This window comes from Megalops cyprinoides, chromosome 2 (genome assembly GCF_013368585.1).
Source record: "Megalops cyprinoides isolate fMegCyp1 chromosome 2, fMegCyp1.pri, whole genome shotgun sequence".
NCBI lineage: Eukaryota > Metazoa > Chordata > Actinopteri > Elopiformes > Megalopidae > Megalops > Megalops cyprinoides.
Window position 1 is genome coordinate 67,379,025 of NC_050584.1, and position 6,048 is coordinate 67,385,072.

The following is a 6,048-nucleotide window of genomic DNA, read 5'->3' on the forward strand; positions in this document are numbered from 1 at the left end:
AGGGTTATGTGACGGAGCTGTATTGTGTCTACTGTGGTATAGATATTGGTGGTGGTGTGTGTGTGTGTGTCTGTGTGTGTGTGTGTGTGTGTGAGAGAGAGAGAGAGAGTGTGTGTGTGTTTTACATGTATGGCCTTACATGTGTGACCTCTAAAACAACTTAACTTGAAACGGGAGATGAAATAGCTTTGCCAAAAACCTGAATATTTTAACTGGGGCATAGTACACTAACATTACAATGTATAACTCAATATGTTGATCATTTAACTGATGTGCATTGTTATTAAATATTTATGCTACTTTGTGATGTTACTTCAGATGGAGTAAGTGTTCTGGTATTTAAAGTTGATTTGACTTCAAAGTCATTGTTGATATTTATGATTTATGTGATGTTTTCATAGCTTGACATTCAAATAAACTTCAGTAGTTGTGTAAGCTCAGCACTACTGGCATTTAACGCAGCCTTTAACCTCACCGCCTGTATCTGGAGGTGTTTATCCCTCGGGAACAAGGAAGTTACTTCATTAGTCCGGAGGTTTGGGACTGAAGGCCTCTGGATTTTGGTGGTCCTTCTTTTTGCTCTCTGTGGCTCAAATCCTCCTTCCTGCAGGTGATGGCAGAGGAGAAGGAAGAGACCATAGAGGAGTGGAGTTTCTCCCTCTGGGGAGAAGAAAATAAAGGAGTGAAGGATCATCTTCTCGACGTAGCCAATCCTTGAGGTGCTGACTCTTAACTTTAACTGACATAAAGTGCATTTATATTTATACTTGATAATAGAGTATTGATGTTTTGGCTGGAGTTGTCCACATTGATATTTAAACTTGATTGTAAAACACTACATACTTTCTGCTTCTTGTAGGTGAGGATCAAAAGAAACAAGATGGAGGAAAGGGAGGTGGAGGGGCGATTGGCTCCTGATTGGCTAAGGACTCATCGTAGAGCACGGCTGTCTCCATGGTGATGGGAAGTGACCATGTGAGAGAGGGGAAGGATAACCGGGGCCACTGTGGCAGGCAGGGGGCGGGGCTGGCCGGATCCAGAGACGCCCAATCGCCACGGTTACCAGAAGCAAGCAGCTGCATACCTGGATACGCAGGACGTCCCAGAGCCAGAGAGAGAGAGGGCGGGGCACAAATCATCAGACTCTGGGGGTCCAGAGGGGGGCGCTGCAGTCACACCCTGGAGCTGAGGAGCTGAAACTGAACTTCCTGAGTAACTGTGCAGCTGTGAGCTGAAGGATCTGCTCAGGAAGCAGAGAATGGAGAGAAAGTGATGAAGACTGAGCAAGAGACTGCAGCACTGTTCAACACCCACTTCACCTCTGAACACTGATGCCTTTTATGTGTGTATATACTGTATATATAAAAATATATATTTTTATACATATTTTAATGAACTGATTTGTGATTTGGATTTTTTAACCTCCATGTGTATGTGTGTTCATGTATGTGTGTATGTGACTGATGCATATATGAGTTTTGAGTATGTGTGTGTAGACTGTTTAAACTGTATGTAAGTATGTATGTGTATACAGTTTGTGTGCACCTGTGAAATGAGTGTGTGCATGGTGTGTGTACATGGTGAATAGACTGTTTTAGTGTATTGTGTTCACATGGGCATTCTTTGGACAGGACAGGGCGATGGGAGGAGAATGAGCTCAGTGACTGTTTCAACCAGCAGGTGGCGACAGAGTTCAGGTCTCTCAGAGACGCCCATATGAGGCACATTACTGTAGAACACTCAGTCCCCACATGCATCAAGCATGAAATCACATCACATTACATTCATTTAGCAGATGCTTTTATCCAGAGCAACTTCCAGCACAATAGAGCATGTGAGCATTTATTCAAGTTGAATGAGCAACAGTGTCAGACCGGGCTAACAACACTCCCAGAGCAGTGAGTGTGGGTACGATATTACTCAAGCACTACCACAAGTTAACTTGTGCTAAACTGAAACTACACAGCTTAGAAAACTAAGGGAAGTCAAGTTGAGACACTCCAATACATCCCAGTGACTAGATCACAGTATCCATGAGGCATCGCGATATTACAAGCAAAATAAGCAGCAAGTGATACGAGTGAATTCATGTAAGTCGTTGTTGTAAAACCTTCAGGATCCACATATTCATGTACAACGTCACGTTTCTTTGAAGAAACCATCACTGCTTGATTAACTTTGTTTCTGGGCTGGCTGACGCTGCACTGACCCTCCCCAGGCTGTGAGCGCCCCCTTCAGGCAAATGGCATATTGATCTCCTACAAATGTATGCCAGCACTGGGCTTCTGTCCGTCACCTGAGAATAAACCCTGCAGTCAATATAATGTAGCACACTTACTCGCTAGATATTAAATAACCATAATTTTAACCCTAACCCTAAGCCCTGCAGTCATTAGCAAGTAAAGCATATACTCGCTAGACATTAAGAAAGCTTACCCCCGTCACTGGGGACCATGCTACACCCCTAGGGGTCCCCACTATCACCGTTCTGCACCCCTGTATCAGGTGCCAAACGGTCCACACTGAACACACATTCAACACTCAGACAACGCAGAGACAACCAAAGGCAAGAAGAGCATAGTTTTTCCCCCACTGAGTGCGCCAAGCAGCCAAGAACACAACAAATGAGCAGAGTGTGTCCCAGTGTCTTCCTCTAAATAACGAGTTATGGATCTCATTTTGGGAATTGCTGGGACTGCAGCCACGCGCTGCTACTGCTTGATAGCCAACTATCCTTCTCTTCTCAGCTGGTAGCGGTGAGTCAGGCGTGCAGATTCTTCTTCTACAACATCCGAAGCATCCACCCCTATCTCACTACATACTCTACACAGCTCCTGGTTCAGGCCCTGGTGCTCTCACACCTGGAATAATGCAACTCCCTTTTGGCTTGCCTTTCCACCTGTGCAATCAAACCTTTACAGCTAATTGAGTGCAGAATGCAGCTTCACAACCTGTCTACAATCTCATTAAACATAGTCAAGTTACTCCCCTCCTCAGTCACTTCACTGGCTTCCTGTTATCGCTCACATCAAGTTCAGAACCTCGGTGCTGCATACAGGACAGTGAATGGGACAGCCTCCCTCATACCTATGACCCCTCTTCAAACCCTATGTTCCCTCAAGATCGCTGCACTCTGCATCCACAGGGCAACTGACTGTCCCGACCCGACGGGGTTGCTCTTTTCAGACACGATCCCTGTCGGTATTGGAGGTTAGGACAGTGGAATCGCTGGCCATCCTGCAACACAGACTGAAGACCCACTTCTTCAGACTGCATCTCGGTTCCACCTCAATCCCCGCCTCCTAACACCTGCTACCTCTAGTATTTGATGTTTATTTTGTGTAATACTGTGAAGTGTATCAGGGACTGTAGGGACTGTTGTATCATAGTATACTTGGTTTCTGTTAGATTGCACAAGTTAACTTGTGGTAGGGCTTGAATGGTGTTAAGCTCACACTCACTGGTCTGGGAGTGTTGTGAGCCTGGTCTGACACTGTTGCTCAGTTAAACTGAATGGATACACTTGTGTTCTGTGGACATGCAGGTGACTCTCTGAACTGCTTCCCGGTGTCACGCACACAGACAGAGCTGCACGCTCTACCAGCCATTTCATGATGGATTTTTCTGAGGCAGAGATCAGTGCACTGCAGGAGGAGACCCCGGAGAGACTTCAGCTGATTATCAGAAATTCAGAACTTAAAATCTCTCTTAAATAACACAAGGTCACCGATCAACAAACGTGCCTATTATTCTGCCACGGCAGCACCTGTTATTGCCATGACACAGTCTGCCTACATACAGCATACAGTGTCTCCTGCTCTCTCTGGGATCCAAAGTCCCCCTCTGTGAATTTTTGTGACAGTACAATGTAATGGAATAAACGCTTTTATCATTAATCCTGAATGCAGTACAAAAGTTTAAAATGTATGGTCAGCGTGTGCTGTAGTGGTTAGAGCTTTGCACTGAAGGCCATGTGCACAAATCCAAGTTTGAGCACTGCTGCCACCCTGAGGTGAGGTTCTGGTATTGCAGTTGCTTTTGTATAACTGGATACGGGTCTCAGACTGTGTAAGACACAAACTGGAACCATTTACAGACAACCTGGATAAGGGCATTCAAACAACAAAGAGTACAAAGAGTAATAATAGTAAAATGTATCAGTCAGATAATATTGATGCTTTATATTTTGTTGAAAGCCCCTCAGTGAATCTCACTTTTTCTCACTATTTTGCAGGGCCTGTCTGGAAAGAAGGTAAGTTGTCTATTTAGATTGCCTGTGCTTGTACCCTAAACACAACACATCAGAAAGTTGTGGAAGGGTTGAGGTTAGGTCAAAGCACATGGTTTATATCTTTTCAGATGACCACATGTAGTCCACATACAATTAGATATTCTGAGATCACAGATCTGTGGCATAAACACAAACTGGTTTTACTTTTTCCCAGTATTCTAGGTACAATACTTCTTGGTGTAATCAATCACTGTTATAATCAGACTTAATTAATCTTTGAAATTATTTTATATTTTCAACTTTGCTCCAGTATTGCATTTGAAAGTTACATTGTTGTGCTATGAGTGTGTGGCAGTGTAGCATAGTGGTTAAGGAGCAGCACTTGTGATTGAAAGGTTGCTGGATCGATTCCTCACTGGGGTGCTGCTGCTGTACCCTTGGGCAAGGTACTTAACCCACAATTGCTTGAGTAAAACTATCCAGCTGTATAAATGGACAACATTGTTTTGTAGGTGTGGTTTGCGTTGTTACAACAAGGTATAATTTTTATTGTTTTAATTTAAGAAATCTATGCACCTTTTGTGTATTTAAACACACTAAAGCCACATAGACATTTAACAACTTAAAGCATGGAATGTTCTTCAAAATGTAGTTATTTCAAGTGATACATCGTGCCCTGGAAGGTGTTCTTTTGAACAATAAAACATTGCAACTTGGCCACAGGACACAGTGTCCTAAAGAATATTATGGTGAACTATATGCCAAATGGTGCATATATTTTTCCATCTGAAGGAGCAACCACTATTACTTAATTCATTATTAATAACATAGTATTAATCATACTCCATACAAAAACAACAGCAATGATTGGATGGTCACAAGTGTGACATCACCCCAGCCTTTTCCCATGATTACACACTGCTCTCCTACCACAGCCCTGTGGGTCGGTACACTGGGGTGAATAATCTCTCAGGTTTAGGTCTTCACATCAGTGGTGATGATGGCCTCCAGCCAAATGGGACAAAAACTCTTATCCCTGGGAGAATGTCCTTCTAAATACCTCGGCTGGATGTACCCAGCCGTCTCTGGCCCCCTCTTCACCCATCTCCAGGGGCCACAGCGACACTCTTAGTCAGCAGGTTTTCCAGAATCTTAACTCTGGTCTCTCATCTCTCTGTGTAACCATATTCCCGGTGTGAACGTACGGTAAGCCTGTCAGCAGCACTTGAGCGATCGCAGGATCTGACAGCTCCAAAAGTAGCGGAGCTGCGGAGAGCTGAGCCGGCGGGCTGAATGAGGGAGATTTTCCGCGTGGAGAAGAAGCAAGCAGAGCGGCGCGGTTTGTTAACGGGGTTAGAGAGCTGAAACAGGTGTAGCTAGTCGGTGTAAAAGTGCGGGTTAGTGTCAGGAAAATTGGACGACTAACATCGGAACTGGGAGCCCAGTCGAGGCAGATGGAAACGGAGAACAATATCGTCGCGTTAGTTAAGTGGAAACAATCCCACTATTATTATTTTTTAAGTGTGCTTCCTTTATTTTGTCATCATTTGCCTTATACTAACAGCAAACAACGTGCTCTTGTCAACCGCTCAAAAATTGTTCCTGGTGCAAATAGTCTGGTCGCTCAGGAAAACTGGACGACTAACGTCGGAGCTGGGAGCCGAGTCATAGCAGGTGGAAACGGAGAACAGTACGGTCGTGTCAGGTAAACGGGACCAAGCCCACTTTTTTAAGTGTGATTCCTTTCTTTCGTCATTATCTGCCTTACACGGACAGCAAACAGCGTCCTCTGTCAACCGCTAAAAATCAGACTGAGT